The sequence below is a fragment of the Loxodonta africana genome, chromosome Y (genome assembly GCF_030014295.1).
Source record: "Loxodonta africana isolate mLoxAfr1 chromosome Y, mLoxAfr1.hap2, whole genome shotgun sequence".
NCBI classification, from domain to species: domain Eukaryota; kingdom Metazoa; phylum Chordata; class Mammalia; order Proboscidea; family Elephantidae; genus Loxodonta; species Loxodonta africana.
In genome coordinates, this window is record NC_087370.1 from 23,912,319 (window position 1) to 23,931,358 (window position 19,040).

General features: G+C 41.5%; 1 long non-coding RNA gene across 1 annotated transcript; it reads left to right on the plus strand.

The window, feature by feature from the left end:
• Nucleotides 1–395: 395 nt before the first annotated feature.
• Nucleotides 396–16,822, plus strand: LOC135229050 (uncharacterized). The gene is made up of 4 exons (XR_010319861.1): nt 396–604; nt 2,304–2,550; nt 13,618–13,744; nt 16,144–16,822. It is a non-coding gene; the product is annotated as an uncharacterized LOC135229050 (long non-coding RNA).
• The last annotated feature ends 2,218 nt before the right edge of the window (nt 16,823–19,040 follow it).

Below are 19,040 nucleotides of genomic sequence, written 5' to 3' on the forward strand. Positions count from 1 at the left end.
AATAAGGCCATAATTATCCTGACGCAATGAAATGGTGCAGCAGAAATAGGGTTTAGGAGCTTAAAATTTCCTGGATATTACAATCAATTGAGGCCTTCGAAAAACAATGATTACAAAAACCGATACAGAGTATGTCTGAGGTATCAATTTTAATGGGTAATTTGGGAGAAAAAAATGTCTAAAACTGCTCTTTCGGGCTAAAATAAAGAGGAAATAAGGACGACTGGGGACAGATCCCTAATACAACAGGGAACTACTAAACCCAGCGGTCCCGAGTAGCATCGTTGTGGGTTCCCGTATGGAAGCCCTTCTCTGCGGCACCAGCATCCCCGGAAGCGGAAGTGGGCGTCCACAGTCGGTAGCTGTGGTCGGTGTCCGTACCGGTCCGCTGCCCGGCGAGCGCAGGTCGTGTCCCGGGTCTGAGGGCGCCGCCCCAGCTCCCCGCGCCCTCCTGGTCCCTCTGCTCCCAGAGCCTCGGGCCTCCCTGGAGCCGGGGAGCCGCCGCCGCTTGTCCGCTTGTTTCGTGCGCGCCCCCGGCCCCGCGGCCGCAGCTGCTTCGTGGAGGCCGCGGAGGTGGGACCTGCTTGTGTCGGTGCGTGGACAGGTGAGGTGGTGGGAGCCGCGCAGACCTGTGGTGCTCAGGGAGCGGGGAGACATGCAGGGTCCCGGGCCTCCGGGGTCGCTCCCTGTGTGTGTCGGTGCGTGGACAGGTGAGGTGGTGGGCACCGTGGCAGCCGCTCAGGGAGCAGGGAGACATCCAGGGTCCTGGGCCTCCCGGGCGCCGGAGTCGCTCCCTGTGTGTGTCGGTGTGTGGACAGGTGTGGTGGGAGGTGTGGGAGCCGCGCAGACCTGTGGTGCTCAGGGAGCGGGGAGACATGCAGGGTCCCGGGCCTCCGTGTTGGTGTGCCCATTTAGTCTTGTACACGTGTTGTTGAAAATGCTGTTGAGCAAAATGAACCATCGATCCAATTTGGAATTAATGACTTCTTGGGTTTGGTATGCTCGAGTGTTTTGTTTTTATAATTTTGACCAAGATTACAGAAAAGGGAACGTATTACGTGTTCTTCATCTTTGTAACTTTCCCTAAAGGGCAGTGAGGCAAGTTATACATATAAAATGTTTAACACAACCCCTGAGGGAGAATAAGTGCTCAGTAAGTAATATCTGCGATTATTATTATGGAAACCCTGATGGCGTAGTGGTTAAGAGCCACATCTACTAACCAAAAGGTGGACAGTTCAAATCTACCAGGCGCTCCTTGGAAACTCTGGGGCAGTTCTGCTCTGTCCTATAGGGTCACTAATCGACTCAACGGCAATGGGTTTATTATTATTATGGGCGAGTCAAATAGATTTGGATTTTCTGCGACATCCAATGGGAAGATAGGAAGAATTTACCATCTGAAAACCATTGTGAGAACTTTGAAGTTCTATTAAACCTTTTTCTTTGAGGACACTGAAGCAGGCAGTCCTGAAACGGTTATTAAGGGTTATTCACCATCCTATAATAGTTGTTTTTCAGAAAAGTCTACTCTGGCTGCGTTTTTGTTACAACTTTTATAGCACTTCACCATGATCGGTTGAATCCCCAGGTTCCTTGTCCTCTCGTGGCAGGAGGCTGAGGCGCAGGTGCACAGATTTCAAATTGACCCGTTATATGACCTTCCTGGGGTGATAATAGAGCGCCAGGGCCATTTTTTTAGGGCTGTGTGCAATATTTTTAGAGCCGTGCACAAAAGCCCACTCACTAAAATTATGCGGACTGCGCACGCACCACCAAACTAAAGATCCTCCCCTCGCTGTTCATGCATATGTATGTCACTCCTTATAAAAAGAGCAAATCTCAAGAGATTTAGCTCCACATGGTTAATGATGACTGAACTTTGATACGTTCATTGGCCAAAGTTGAAAACTGTTCTCTTCCTGACAATTCACATTGATACGAGGTAACTGCGTGTGTTGATCTGTAAGGGATGGAGTTACACAGGTGAGCCCACAACTTCAATATTGTACCCCTAACTCCCTGGAGGAAATCAGGTTCAAGTTTTGCAGCCTGGCCAGGCCTGGTTGCTCCTCATGCTCCGGGAGAGGTAAATTCCTCCATCTGTGGTCTTGCTGCAGAAAGGAGAGGCCCATGGAGCTGCCTGAAGAATGCAGGTGTGTGTTTGGGGGGCTGGAGCCTGTTCTGCCTTCAGTGTAAAGGCCCTCAGGGTGGAGCATTGCCCTGAGCCTGGGAGGAGGCCAAAGGCCTGTGACTCCCTGCTTCCTCCACACTGTTTCCTCCCTATCCTTCTTCCATTTCAGGTCTCAGGTGTGGTGCAGAGAGAACTAGTCCAGTCCAGGCAGCTGAGGACCTAGGGTGACCGTCTTGCGCATGCGTTAATCACAGGGAAGGATTTCAACTGCTCTGGCTGGTGTGTGGGCCAAGCATTATTCATCTGCCTCCAGACTGCCCAGTGCTCTGCTTCCACTCCTATCCCTCTTCCTGAAGGAACTTCTTAGGCTGAGAGACGACATTCCCTTAGAATTCTAGAAGTTGCAAAAGGAAATGGTGAGTTCTACGGAGAACTGGCTTGTCCTTAGCAAAGTGGGTGAGGCTGGATCTGAATTGTTGGGGGAGCAACTGTGTGCTGCGGGGATGTGGTTCCTCAGTGAAGAAAAAAGGTAGCAGAGGAGACCAAGGGACTGAGGCCCAGGAGGCACCCTGAGGCCCTCCCCCGCTGTCACTGGGCCGTTCCCCTATACACAGGTGGCTTGTCAGGATTTAGATGCCTGGGTTCACCTTCCTTATGTGACTCTCAGAGCTGGCACCGTGGGGCATTACCATCCCCACCGTGGGCCTTGGTGCTCTGTGTTGAATAACAGTCTCCTGAGCAGAATCTAGAGACAGAGCAGCTCTGGATGTGCAGACTGAGCCCCGCCCTCCAGAGCCATCCTTGTCCCATCTCTCTGAACAATGTTCTTGACTCCTTCTAGGCAGTGGAGCATTTCTTGTGCTGTTCTAAAACCACAGCTCCCTGTTCACACTGTGATATGGGTTAGAAAAGGGGGTGGATAGTTTGTAGGGGAAGGCCCTGAATGTTTACTGGGTCCTGGATCATGGTAGTGCTCTCCCGATGTCAACAAAGTTATGAAACTTGGAACGGTGCATCCAGCTGGGTCCTGTGCACGCTCCACCGACCTGTTTTTCCTCCATTTGGGAATTTTTTTTTTACGTCGAGCTTTCAGGTGTGTGGAAAGCATGGCTCCCCAGTGTCGGTCCTTGTGCTCCCACTTATACCTAGAGCTGGTGTTTCATCTGTATAATTGTAGATGTTCTCCATAGCTTTAAATCAGGATCTAAAATTAAAGGGTTCTCTGATCCTATGAGATTTGTGTATTCATGTTCTCGGATTTACAGATTACGCTAGATGAAAATTCTAAGTTCCTAGTTGTGTTTCTAGTGAAAAATTTTCAACTGAATATAAACTTCTCAGACACAGAGGAATGCTTACTTTAACTTATCTAAAAGTTACTCTGGAGCTTACTTAAATCTTGAGGAAGTTCTCATCTTCTCTTTCCTGGAGATTGTTGGTAACTGTATTTAAAAGTTTATGATTACTACCAATATTATTGGTAATATTATAGCTTTGTCACCCAAGTCTTAATCCATAAACTCTGTGTTGTTTAGCTTTGCCTCTTTTGCGCTTACTGTAAATTCAGTTATTACTCTGGGTTCTTGAGTGACTTGTAATCCATACTCAATGTTGTAGTCTTTGATTGTCATGAATAAGTTCTTCAAGTTCTCTTCCCTTTCAGTAAGCTAGGTTGTGTCATCTGCATAATGCAGGTTGTTAACAAGTCTTTCCCCAATCCAGATGCTGAATTCTTTCTCATATAGTGTAGCTTCTCTGATGATTTGCCGAGCATACAGATTGAATAGGTTTGGTGAAAGGATACAACCCAGACACACACCTTCCCTGACTTTAAGCTATGCAGTATCCCCTTGTTCTGTCTGAAGGACTACTTCTTGGTGTATATGCAGGTATCGCATAGTCAGTGAAACACAGGAAAAGGTCTTTGTGGTGTTCTCTGTTTTAAGACATCAGCTGTGATATCCCTCATTCCATGTCCTCTTCTGAATCCAGCTTAAATTTCTGGCTGATCCTTGTTGACGTACTGCTACAACTGTTCTGAGTGATCCTTAGCAAAATTTTACTTGCATGTGATGTTAATGATATTGTTTGATGATTTCCACATTCTGTTTGATCACCTTTCTTTAGAATAGTCATAAACACGGATCTCTTCAGTCAGTTGGCCAGATAGCTGTCTTCCAAATTTCTTGGCATCGACAGTGAGCACTTGTAGTGCTGCATCCGCTTGGTGAAACATCTGAGTTGGTATTGCGTCAATTTCTAGAGCCTTGTTTTTCAGCAGTGTCTTCAGTGTTGCTTGGCCTTCATCCTTCATTACCATCGGTTCTTTTTTTTTTTAATTGTGCTTTCAGTGAAAGTTTACAAATCAAGTCAATCTCTCATATAAAAAATTATATATACTTTGCTATATACTCCTAATCCCCCCCCCCCCCAGTGAGACAGCACACTGCTTCTCTCTATTCTCTCTTTTTGTGTCCATTCGGCCAGCTTGTGACCCTCTCTGCCCTCTCATCTCCCCTCCAGACAGGAGATGCCAACATAGTCTTGTGTGTCTACTTGATCCAAGAAGCTCATTCTTCACCAGTATCATTTTCTATCCCATTGACCAGTCCAATCCCTGTCTGAAGTGTTGGCTTTGGTAATGGTTCCTGCCTTGGCCTAACGGAAGGTCTGGGGACCATGACCACCGGGGTACTTCTAGTCTCAGTCAGACCATTAAGTCTGCTCTTTTTAAAAGAATTTGGGGTGTGCATCCTAGTGCTCTCCTGCTCCCTCAGGGGCTCTGTGTTGTGTTCCCTGTCAGCGCAGTCATCGGTTGTAGCCGGGCACCATCTAGTTCTTCCGGTCTCAGGCTGATGTAGTGTCTGGTTTATGTGGCCCTTTCTGTCTCTTGGGCTCATAATTACCTTGTGTCTTTGGTGTTCTTCATTCTCCTTTGCCCCAGGTGGGTTGAGACCAATTGATGCATCTTAGATGGCCACTTGCTAGCATTTAAGACCCCAGACGCCACTCTCCAAAGTGGGGTGCAGAATGTTTTCTGAATAGATTTTATTATGCCAGTTGACTTAGATGTCCCCCCATTTCCCTGCCCCTGCTATGCTGGCCTTTGAAGCGTTCTGTTTATTCAGGAAACTTCTTCGCTTCTGGTTTAGTCCAGTTGTGCTGACCTCGCCTGTAGTGTGTTGTCTTTCCCTTCACCTAAAATAGTTCTTATCGACTAATTAGTAAATACCTCTCTCCCTCCCTCTCTTCCTCCCTCCCCACCTCATAACTATCAAAGAATATTTTCTTCCCTGTTTAAACTATTTCTTGAGTTCTTATACTAGTGGTATTATGCAATATTTGTCCTTTTGCAGCTCAGTTCACTCAGCATAATACCTTCAGGATTTCTCCATGTTATGAAATGTTTCACGGATTCATCATTTTTCCTTATTGATGTGTAGTATTCCATGGTGTGAATATACCATAAGTTATTTATCCATTTATTACCATCGGTTCTTGAGTATCGGGTACCATCTGAAATGACTGAATGTTGACCAGTTTGTTTTGGTACAGTGACCGTGTGTGTTTCTTCCATCTTCTTTTGATGATTCCTTCATTGTTCAATTTTTTGCCCATAGAATCTTTCAGTATTGCAACTTGAGACTTGAATTTTTTCTTCAGTTCTTTCAGCTTCAGAAATGTCGAGCATGTTCTTCCCTTTTGGTTGTCTAACTCCAGGTCTTTGCACATGTCATAATACTTTGTCTTCTCAAGCTGTCATTTGAAATCTACTATAAATATAAAACAACATAAATATTTATAAATCTAATATAACTTTATTGATAAAGGAAATGAATAGAAGTCTTAACATTACTTATGACGTGTTGGGACAGACCCCAGTGCCTTTTTCCTTAGAACGTATTGGGTAATATTGGGCATTTGCCCCTTTGAAATACTTTTTCAACGCAGTTTTTTGTGAAGTCCTAAAAAATAATGACATTGCTTGGAATTTTATGGAAGTGCATTGGAAATAACAATTTATCTGGGGAGAATCATTATCAGGGTACATCGTACCATTTTATTTACTGCTGTCTATTTGGATGTCATTTATAATGTTTTACCACTTTTTCATTGGGAACTTTAATCTACTTAATTATACTCCTTTTAGGTGTTGTTTATTTTAGCTAAAATGCATGTTGTCTTTTAAAAGTTCAGTGCTCAACTTATTGGTACTAGTGTTTGTAAATGAAACCTTTCCACCTTTGATATTTATTTTGTAATCTGAATGTGCAAAATCTCTTTAATCCCATAATCGTCTACACCGTCTTTTGGAGTTTTACATGTACTGTTATTTAATCTGTAAAATGATATGGGGAGCTCCGAATTTGACATTCTTATTTCTTTACTTTTTTTCTTTAATTTTCTTTGTTGTCATGTACCAGATACAACCCTTTGGATGATGTTGAATCGGAATGGAATAATGGGTATCAGTTTTATATCTGCTTTTACTATCAAAATGTGGACTACCTAAGTGTGTATATTGTTTGGGTGTATATGTTTTGTCTATGGCCCTTTTTGGATTATCCATGTTCCTTTCCAACTCTACACTGGAAAAGTATTTTTTAAAATTTCTCTTTAGGTGCAAGTTTACAGAGGAAATTAGTTTCTCATTCAGAAATTTATACACAGATTCTTTGTGACATTGGTTGCAATCTCCACAGAGCATCAGCACTCTGCCCTTTCTGCTTTCCACCCTGGGTTCTCGGTATCCCTTCATACAGTTGTCCTGTCCCTTCCTACCTTCATGTCTTTGCTTTTGGGCAGGTGTTGCCCATTTGGTCTTGCATACTTGATTGAACTAAGAAGCACTTTGGTCACGTGTGTTACTGCTTTTTTTTAATAGGCCTATCCAATCTTTGGTTGAAAGGTGGACTTTGGGAGTGGCTTTAGTTCTGAGTTAGAAGAGTGTCTGGGGGCCATCATCTCAGGGATTCTTCCAGTCTCTGTTAGACCACTAAATCTGTCCCCTTTTTTTGAATTTGAATTTTGTTCTACGTTTTTCTCCTGCTCTGTCTGGGACCACCTAGGTGACAACTTAAGAACAACGATAATGTAGCAAAGTTGTTTAAGTTCATTTGTTTTGCAACTTTTGCCACTATCTTTTTCTTACTGCACCACCAGTAGTAGAATCTCAGTGCCTTCTCTACAGTGAACCTCCTTTTCCCTTCTTTCCCATCCCTGCTGATCAGTAATAAATTTGTTCACTCTACATTTGCCTGTTTCCTAGATGTTAGATCCTGTGGTATTTGTCCTTTTTTGACTGAATTAATTTCACTCAACATAACATTTTAAAAGTTCATCTGTATTGTAGTATCTATCAGGACTTATTTCTCTTTGTAGCTAATCAGTATTCCATTGCGTGGATAGACTCTTATTCTGTTCATCCATTCATCTGTTGATGGGCATTTAGGTTGCTTCCGTATTTTAGCTCTTGTGAATACTCCTGCAAGGAATGTTGGCATGCAGATTTCTGTCTTTAATTCTTCTGTTTATTTGCACAGGAGTGGGATTGCTGGTTCATATCGTAACTGTGGGGTGATCTTTTTGAGGAACTGCCAAACTTTTCTACAGGAGCTGTGCCGTTTTCCATTCCCAAGAGCAATAGATGATGGTTCCAGTTTCTCCACATCCTTGCCAACGCTTGTTATTTTCTATGTTCCTCCTTCCTTTTAAAGGCTAGTTTTGCTAGGTACAGAATTCTAGTGTAGTCTTTTTTTTTTTCTCTCTCTCAAAAAAATGCTAAATGTTTCATTCTCCTTGTTTGCATGATTTCTTAAGACAAATATACTCTAATTCTAACCGTTCTTTTCAGTAAAAAGTTGATTTTTTTTTCTCCTCTGGCTTCTTTCCGTTTTTTCTTTTTGATTTTGAGCATTTTGAATGTGACATCACCAGGTATAGTTTTTTGCTATTTGTTCTTCTTGGTATTCTCTGAGCTTCCTGAATCTTTGGTTTGATGTGTGTCTTAGCTTTTTTAAGTTTCTCAGTCATTATTACCTGAAATATTTCTTTTTGTTTCTATTTTCTTTCCTTTCTGGCATCCTCAATATGTGGATAACCCTCTTCTAGTAATTGTCTGAGAGTTTTTGCATATTCTGTTCCATCTTTTTCATTTCAGTTTTGAGTTCATTAACATATTTTCAAGCTCACTAATCTCTTCTTGGCTTTCTCCTGTCATTGGAGGAATTAGTTAAAGGTGTTTTTCATTGTTGTTACTAGCAATGGATTTGTGCCATTTCCTTTGGTTTCCTTGTTACGGTTTCCTTCTCTGCTAACTTTACCATGTGTTGTTACATGTTCTGTCCTTTATTATTAGCATTTTTAGTGTTAGAATAACTCAAAGTGTGTTAGTCGAAATTTTTGGTCTGATGATTACAAAATGTTGGCTCTACCTCAGGCTGATCTTGATGCTTGCACTGTCTCTTCAAGCTGTGGTTTTGTCTTTAGTATGCCTGGTAGATTTTTGTTGAAAGACAGGGATTATGTATTAAGTAAAAGAAATGAGGTAAATAAATAGGCCTTTCTTAGGAGATTTATTTTTTCCTCGCTAGTCATTAGGCTGTGTATACTGTAGTTCTCAGTTGCTCTGATGTTTGTTTTTTTCTTATCTATTGTGTCTGGGCTTCTTAGATACTTCTTAAATCAGGCCTGAGGCTTGCAATTCTGTTGGAATCCTCTTATTACGTAGGAGCCCTATAGATGAGGTTGTAAGGTAGGGACCAAAGGGAGGCCTGAGACAGCCGAGTGATTAAGTCTCAGTCTTAGTGAGCCTGTGCCCTGGGCAGTGACCCTACAGGTGCTCCTCTGCTCCCCCTCACCCACTTTGGCGAGACAGGAAGCCTAGATGAGGCTGCAGTTGGATGTTTTACTATTGCAGATCAGTTACACTCTGGTAAAATAGGTTCCCTTGAGGGAGGCTTTATCAGGTAGAACGAAACCCTGTGGGAAATTTTTGAAATGGCTGCTTTTCCTCTTCCCCCTACTAGAAGGAATCATAAGATTTTTCCCTGATGGTCTCACTGAGGACCTGATCGGGTTCCTGTAAGTAAAACTCAGAAAACTCTGGATTCACCTAAGTTTGGCCCCCTTGCATTTTTAACTTGGAAGTTGGTCCACATCCACTCTCCAGCAATTCATCGACTGTATTTTTACTGGGCATGAAGGTTAGTGGAGCCCTTTGGCTCCTGCACCTCTACTCTGGGACTTGTTGACATCAAAAAGCATGTTAAACATATATGAGTGTTTGCAGAATGTTTACAGTCTGCTTCTAATTTTTTAGAACTGAAAGTGCTATCCTTTTTTCTCTTCCCAAGCCAAGTTTCGCTAGTTAATGTTTTGTGAAATAATCATTTTGCTCCCTTCACTAATTTACTAAAGGGAAATATACTTCTGTTACTTGGCTGCTTATCCCCTTACTGGCCTGCATTTTATGTAGAATGTATCGCCACTCAGATATGTTGTCGTGATCTCGTCATACCAGGATTGATTAGAAATGACATAGACTGCTCATTTCACCCCTTCCCTAAGATGAGGAGTCTTTTTACTCTAAAGCTGCACTGGTTTAGGAGCCTTTTCTTTCCTCATGACAGGAGGAAGCCAATGGATTGGTGTTCTATCACAGATGTCACTCTTACAGACCCAGGGATTCCAGTGGTCAGGGTTCAGGTAGTCGTGGTTGTGTGCCTTCCAGGGGCTGCAAATGGGAGAGAATTTTGGAGCGGAGTCTCTAGAGGGCTGGTGTGTAACTGTTTCCTAGGCTTCACAGACAATTTAACAGATAAACTGCACTTCACCTGACTTAAAAAATGGTGTCTATTCCTCTACATCAACAAAAAGAACACCGAAGAGGAAATAACCAAATCAATACCATTCACAATAGCCCCCAAGAAGATAAGATACTTAGGAATAAATCTTACCAAGGATGTAAAAGACCTATACAAAGAAAACTACAAAGCTCTACTACAAGAAATTCAAAAGGACATACTTAAGTGGAAAAACATACCTTGCTCATGGATAGGAAGACTTAACATAGTAAAAATGTCTATTCTACCAAAAGCCATCTATACATTTAACGCACTTCCGATCCAAATTCCAATGTCATATTTTAAGGGGATAGAGAAACAAATCACCAATTTCATATGGAAGGGAAAGAAGCCCCGGATAAGCAAAGCACTACTGAAAAAGAAGAAGAAAGTGGGAGGCCTCACCTTACCTGACTTCAGAAACTATTATACAGCCACAGTAGTCAAAACAGCCTGGTATTGGTACAACAACAGACACATAGACCAATGGAACAGAATTGAGAATCCGGATATAAATCCATCCACGTATGAGCAGCTGATATTTGACAAAGGACCAGTGTCAATTAACTGGGGAAAAGATAGCCTTTTTAACAAATGGTGCTGGCATAACTGGATATCCATTTGCAAAAAAATGAAACAGGACCCATACCTCACACCATGCACAAAAACTAACTCCAAGTGGATCAAAGACCTAAACATAAAGACTAAAACGATAAAGATCATGGAAGAAAAAATTGGGACAACCCTAGGAGCCCTAATACAAGGTATAAACAGAATACAAAACATTACCAAAAATGATGAAGAGAAACCCAATAACTGGGAGCTCCTAAAAATCAAACACCTATGCTCATCTAAAGACTTCACCAAAAGAGTAGAAAGACCACCTACAGATTGGGAAAGAATTTTCAGCTATGACATCTCCGACCAGCGCCTGATCTCTAAAATCTACATGATTCTGTCAAAACTCAACCACAAAAAGACAAACAACCCAATCAAGAAGTGGGCAAAGGATATGAATACACATTTCTCTAAAGAAGATATTCAGGCAGCCAACAGATACATGAGAAAATGCTCTCGATCATTAGCCATTAGAGAAATGCAAATTAAAACTACGATGAGATTCCATCTCACACCAGCAAGGCTGGCATTAATCCAAAAAACACAAAATAATAAATGTTGGAGAGGCTGCGGAGAGATTGGAACTCTCATACACTGCTGGTGGGAATGTAAAATGGTACAACCACTTTGGAAATCTATCTGGCGTTATCTTAAACAGTTAGAAATAGAACTACCATACAACCCAGAAATCCCACTCCTAGGAATATACCCTAGAGATACAAGAGCCTTCATACAAACAGATATATGCACACCCATGTTTATTGCAGCTCTGTTTACAATAGCAAAAAGTTGGAAGCAACCAAGGTGTCCATCAACGGATGAATGGGTAAATAAATTGTGGTATATTCACACAATGGAATACTACGCATCGATAAAGAACAGTGACGAATCTCTGAAACATTTCATAACATGGAGGAACCTGGAAGGCATTATGCTGAGCGAAATGAGTCAGAGGCAAAAGGACAAATATTGTATAAGACCACTATTATAAGATCTTGAGAAATAGTAAACCTGAGAAGAACACACACTTTTGTGGTTACGAGGGGGGGAGGGAGGGAGGGTGGGAGAGGGTTTTTTATTGATTAATCAGTAGATAAGAACTGCTTTAGGTGAAGGGAAAGACAACACTCAATACATGGAAGGTCAGCTCAATTGGACTGGACCAAAAGCAAAGAAGTTTCCGGGATAAAATGAATGCTTCAAAGGTCAGCGGAGCAAGCGCGGGGGTCTGGGGAACATGGTTTGCGGGGACTTCTAAGTCAATTGGCAAAATAATTCTATTATGAAATCATTCTGCATCCCACTTTGAAATGTGGCGTCTGGGGTCTTAAATGCTAACAAGCAGCCATCTAAGATGCAGCAATTGGTCTCAACCCACCTGGAGCAAAGGAAAATGAAGAACACCAAGCCCACATGACAACTAAGAGCCCAAGAGACAGAAAGGGCCACATGAACCAGAGACCTACATCATCCTGAGACCAGAAGAACTAGTTGGTGCCCGGCCACAATCGATGACTGCCCTGACAGGGAGCTCAGCAGAGGACCCCTGAGGGAGCAGGAGATCAGTGGGATGCAGACCCCAAATTCTCATAACAAGACCAAACTTAATGGTCTGACTGAGACTGGAGGAATCCCGGCGGCCATGCTCCCCAGACCTTCAGTTGACACAGGACAGGAACCATCCCCGAAGACAACTCATCAGAAATGAAAGGGACTGGTCAGCGGGTGGGAGAGAGATGCTGATGAAGAGCGAGCTAATTATATCAGGTGGACACTTGAGATTGTGTTGGCAACTCTTGCCTGGAGGGGGGATGGGAGGATAGAGAGAGAGGGAAGCCGGCAAAATTGTCAAGAAAGGAGAGACTGAAAGGGCTGACTCAAGACGGGGAGAGTAAGTGGGAGTAGGGAGTGAGATGTATGTAAACTTATATGTGACAGACTGATTGGATTTGTAAACGTTCACTTGAAGCTTAATAAAAATTATATAAAAAAAAAAAAAAAAAATGGTGTCTATTGTTGCAGATATTACATATACCGTAATATTCGCCAATTCAACAAAGTTTACCGTGTATGATTTGATGACATTGATTACGTTTCTCACATTGTGCCATCATTATGAAATGGAAATCATAACCTCTTCTCGGTCGGCAAACGCAAGGGTGTGCCGTTCTTGTGTCTGCGGAGGTTGTGCTCTTTGGTATGGGATAACATTAGATTCTTTTTATTTGAGGATGTATGAATTCATGTTTGTTGAGGGGAGCAGTCACTAATAATTAATGTACAGTTACATCACACCTTGAAATGTGAGGATTGTGTGGCAGTCTGGATTCTCCTGTTTCCTGTCTTATCTAAGCTCTTAAAATTGTATTCCCTTTGCATGTTTCTGAAAAGGGCAGAAGATGACAGAAGAACTGAGTTTTTGAGGAATAGGTGATTGACTTGTAAAAATTCCTAATTCTCCAAAAGATTTCAGCAGGTGAATCTGTCACCTTCTGATGTCTTCGAGTTCGAGAATATATGATCAGCTCAGGATCCTGGTTTGCCGGTTTGTGTAGGACCTTGGTCCTGCCATGGCTGTGAGGGGCAAAAGGAAACACTGTCCTTCTGCAGTGTTTTCCACTTGGTAATACCTCAGCCTACCTTTACCCTTTGCTTTTTGTTTTGTTGAGTGTTCTGGTGGGTCATATGGAAGGAAGTGGAATTGTTTTTTAACAAGGAAGTGATAGTCTGGATGAGAGTATTTCTCTAATTTCTGCTATGTGGGTCTCAGTCAAACTGTGGAAAGCTTATCTGTGCTTGTTGAAAGTGTATGAGACAGGATGGAATCGATGAGGCAGTGAATGTAGTTAGTGAAGGGAAGAGACTGATGACTAGCCAAAGGTAAACCTTGGTAAAATGCAGAACTTTGTGTCAAATCCCTTTGAATTCTTAGTTCCCCTGGGCTCTGAGCCCTACCCTTCATTCTTGTAGACACTGAAGTCCATGGAACCTTGCTGATTCATAATGTATGGAATGTTTTAGGACTCAGTGGTTCTTGAGGATGTGGCTGTGGTCTTTAGCCAGGAAGAGTGGGCGTTGCTGGATGTTGCTGAGAGGAAACTCTACAGAGATGTGATGATGGAAACCTTCAGAAACCTGACCTCAGTAGGTAAGAAGGGCATCTTTTCTTTTTTTACTTCTTTCTTTAGCAAACAAAAATATTTGACTCATTGACTTTACTCCAGAATTTGGGCTGAGGAATGGGAATAAATTGTTAACTAAATCAGGTGTGGTCCCTTGGTCCATGGAGCTGACATATCCTGGATTCTGGATGAGCATAAAGCTCTTCTTATATTAAAGTGAGTTTTCATTTCTCTTGTGATGAAAAGCCCTGAGGCTTTCTAAGTGTTCTAAGTGTAAGCATTGGCTTCAGGGTCACTATGGGACATTGAGATGTAGGTGGTCTGGGACCTTGTAGAGAGTTTTACAGTATTTATTACAAGTTCAACATGATTATTTTGCTGTATATAAAGTCACACCCGTGGATCGTCAGAGATCCTGAAGAGGAAAATATTGGCTCACTGTCAAGAAAATGTTCATTGCTCTTCACTGTCTTCTCTCATGATGTGCATTTCTCCAATAGGACCGTGTGAGCTATACCCATTTGATTTCTCAGAGAAAAAAGGAAAGATCTGAGTACAGTGAGGATAGGACCCATCCAGGACCCCTGTGTCAGGAAGCAGCAGAAAAGCAGGAATTTTTGGAAGGGCAAGCCCTGTGTGAATGGAATTATATTTCAATTAGTCAGCTAAAAAAACTCCCTTTTGGGTTGTGGAAACTACGTCACAGATACCTGAACTTACTTTTCTGACTTTAGCAGTGTTGTCAAAACTGTGGTCACGGAGAAGAGAGCCTTTTCTTCTTTAATGTTATATTGTGTATCGTGTCCAGTATTTTTCTTCTTCGTTCTCCTAACTACACTTTTTTATGTCACCATCACTCTCAGTCCTTATGGAATTATGTCGTAGTAAATTGCTTTTTAACCATTGCGAATGTGCTCAATGAAATGTGGTTAAGTCTTTCTTTGTTCACAGCAGCCTTTTTCCCAATAACTCCTTTGTTTTTTGTTTCCTATTGTGAACCTCAACTTGAATATTTGGGTCAGTCTCCCAGAACCTTATTGCTGGTGAAAAGTTATCTGGTGAAGATACAATGCTGCAATACATAAAGAATAAACCCCAGTTGTCCATGTTAGGAGAAATCTGCAGATGGCATGGCAATGTAGATCACTCTAAAACCCAGGGGAAATATTTGATGTGAGTGTCATTCAAAGAAGAAAACAGTGCCTCAGGAGGAAGAGCAAAGTGTCCTGACATTAATGTACACGCATATATATTTATGTATGTATATTAGCACTTTCAGCCAGTATTGTAAATGTTTAATACTTGCCAAGGTAAACGAAGACAGTGTATACATTGCATAGAAAACAAATCTGTTCCCTGTCAGGTTTGGACCCAAGTAGGCAATAGTCAGTGGTGCCCTGCTCAAGAATGGCAACTATTTGTGCTACTTTGAGTATGTGTCACTCTCCGCAGTCCTGCCGGTAATCCAATTTCCTGCATCAGGCTCCTGAGACTTTCGGTGTCCATGTGGGAGAGTAGATTATTGACAGGACCCTGAAGAACGACATACATTCAGTTGACAGAATGACACACATTCAAATTGACACACCCTTGACTGCTATCTTTGATCGGGGCACAGCTGTTTTTTACCTACTGACGTCAAAATTGAATGGGCAAAATATTTAGTTTCTATACAAAATATTTGCTGCCCTTGTTTCTGTAGGCAGTTCCTGAACCATTACGAACCATTTTGAAATTTTGATACCTACAAACATGTATACGTTCTCACTTTTGACTGTCTCTGTACCTATTTTGCATGCATGATTATGGTAAAAAAAATCTAGTATCCAACTATTTTCAGCATTAATGATGGATATTTGGTGGTAATGAATGTTGAGATGAAAACTAAGTAATGCCGGCTGTGATGGTTAAGATTGTGTGAACATGGCTGGGCCGTGATTCTCACTGGTTTATCACTTATGTAATGATATAACTTGGTAATTATGGAATCATGTTGTCATCCTTTCTTTTCTGATGTAATGTCATCCTCCATTTTCACATAATGCCAAAATTGCATAACAAGCTGGTCTTTGGAACTTAACCATGTTGATAAATGAGGAGAAGGTGTACACAACACACACACATAGACGTCTATGTATATGAACATAGATGGAAAAGTATGCGTTTTGGAAATTTGTATATTACAGCATATTCAAATAGATGAGTGAGATACAGAGTATTTGAAACGTATTTCACCTGGACGCGGTTATCAGAAAGCCTCATATTTTAAGGATATTCTGTGAGAGTAATGGTCGTATTTCTGCTATGGGATTTAACCTAGGAAACATGGGACAAGTCAGGAAAAAACCAAGCATGTTCTGAATATTTGGTAATGGTGAAATGGGAACACATTAATTTCCAACACCATGTTCCCTATTTTTAACAGCAGTCATACAATAGAGAACTTCCATGAAAGTAATGAGGGCACTCAGTCTTGGAAAACGTTCAGCTGGATTCCAGATCTTACTGCGCTCAAAAGAAACCCTCCAGGAATAAACTGTTTTGAATACTCTGATTGTGGAAAGGTCTTCATGGATCACTCAGCATGTAACCATCATATCAGATCTTCCACCAGATGCAGTGCCTTTCAGGGTAAGGGATGTGGAGAATCCTGCAGCTGTTCCTCTCACTTAACCACGCCTTTGAGAGTTCTTCATGGAAATAAACGCCATAAATGTAAGGTGTCTGGGAAGGATATGATTTGTATGTCAACCCTTAAGAATCCTGTGCCAGCACTCACTGGTGAGAAATGCTACGAATGTAACAAATGTGGGAAAGGATTTTGTAGTTTGTCATCCCTTTGTACACACGTGAGTGGTCATAAGCATGCATGTAAAGAATGTTGTAAAATCTGTAGTCCTTCATCCCTCATTTTACCTAAAAAATGTCCTAACAGAGAAAAGCCTTATGAATGTGTGGAATGTGGGAAAGCCTTTTGTTATTTCTCAGCCCTTAGTGTGCATAAAAGGACTCACAGTGGAGAAAGGCCTTATGAATGGAAACAGTGCGGGAAAGCCTTTATTTGTTCCTCCCGCCTCAATTCACATATAAGAACTCACAGTGGAGAGAGGCTTCATGAATGTAAGGAATGTGGGAAAGCCTTTATTCGTTTCTCTCACCTCACTTCACAGAAAAGAACTCACAGTGGAGAGAAACCTTATGAATGTATACCCTGTGGGAAAGCCTTTAGTTGTTCCACAGCCCTCATTAGGCATTAAAAAATACACAATGGAGTGAGGCCTTATGACTGTACAGAATGTGGGAAAGCCTTCATATATTCCTCATGCCTTACTATGCATAAAAGAGGTCACAGTGGAGAGAAACCTTATGAATGTAAACAATGTGGGAAAGCCTTTATTTGTTCCTCCCGCCTCAATTCACATATAAGAACTCACAGTGGAGAGAGGCCTCATGAATGTAAGGAATGTGGGAAAGCCTTTATTCGTTCCTCCCACCTCACTTCACATAAAAGAACTCACAGTGGAGAGAAACCTTATGAATGTACACAATGTGAGAAAACCTTCAGTTGTTCCCCAGCCCTCAGTAGACATAAAAAAACTCACAATGGAGTAAGGCCTTATGAATGCACGGAATGTGGAAAAGCTTTTATTTATTCCTCAGCCCTTAGTATGCATAAAAGAACTCACAGTGGAGAGAAACCTTATGAATGTAAGCAATGTGGGAAGGCCTTTAGTTGCTCCTCGCGTCTCACTTCACATAAAAAAACTCAGTGGAGAGAGGCCCTATGAATGTACACAATGTGGGAAAGCCTTCAGTTGTTCCCCCGCCCTCAGTAGGCATAAAAAAACTCACAATGGAGTAAGGCCTTATGAATGTGCGGAATGTGGAAAAGCCTTTATTTATTCCTCAGACCTTACTACGCATAAAAGAGCTCACAGTGGACAAACCTTATCAATGTAAGCAGTGTGGGAAAGCCTTTATTTGTTCCTCACGCCTCACTTCACATATAAGAACTCACAGTGGAGAGAGGCCTTATGGGTGTAAGGAGTGTGGGAAATCCTTTGTTCAGACCTCACACCTCGCTCGCCATCTGAGAATTCTCAATTGAGAAAGGCTTTATAGACCTAAGCAACGTGGAAAGCCTTTAGTTGTTCCTGGCACCTCACTTCACATATAAGAACTCACAGCGAGTTGATTGATTACTCTTACGTCAAAAGTGAGATATTTCATCCTTACAGTTATGATTTTGAACAGCAAATTTCTGTAAGTTTATAAATAAAGAACAAACACTTTTAGTACGAAATTAATCCTAACTCAAAGGATCATCAAACATAATTTATGCCTTTGGGAGAAATGCCAGTTTCATTGTAACTGGGACTGTCCTCATAAGTGTTTGTTACTTTCTCAGTCTAAGCTAAATTTTACCTTTGTTAAAGTCTTTGCTATTACCAATGAGGCTGCAGGGAATAGCATTGAGCAAATGTGGTTTTATATTATTTAATGTTATATCCTTGATGTTATTTTGCAAACAATAAAATACACTCATCTTTTATTTGGATCAGACTGTTTTGTTTTCATATTTGAAACATTCCTTCCATTCTTATCGTAAACTGTTTTGAGTGTTATAATTAATAACTGTCATATAGTGATACTTAGAGACTGTGTAAATACTCTTGTTTTCATTGTACTTTGGCCTACCTATATTAGTATTTGCATATAATTATGTATTATTATTACTGTGGTCTTTACCGGATGATATTTTTTGTTCCAATACCCAATTAAATATATCTATTAATTTTTTTTTTATTAATTGGCATTCTGAAAGAAATAGATTTTCTTTCACTCTGATATTTGTTCTTGATTATTCATAATAGTATACGCAGTGCACAGATTATCATGGAGTTCCATTCCTAAGTGCATTTGTTAGTTGAATTTGCACGCCGGAACGCTTAGGTACGATCATTTGTATGTAATGTCATTTAGTCGGATTTTTTCCTTAGAATATACTGTACAGTGTACCTTTTTATGCATAAAAAAGGTCTAAGAAAACACTTGTAGTTTCAATAAAATATTTTGAACATGATAGTACAGTGATAACAGTAATGATGTTTTGATGTGCATTACAAAGTTGTAACCGTGTGTTATTACGAACCTCTGCCACTTCATTGGATTCTGTCTTGATACGTTTCTCTCACCTCTCAGTTTGGGAGGCTAGGAGGCTGTCCTCCTAGGCACCGCACATGTGAGCCCCCTTCATCAGGTGGTGGGGGAGGGAAATGCAGAGCATGGACCCTGTCCCTGCACAACTCCTTCCCTGAAATT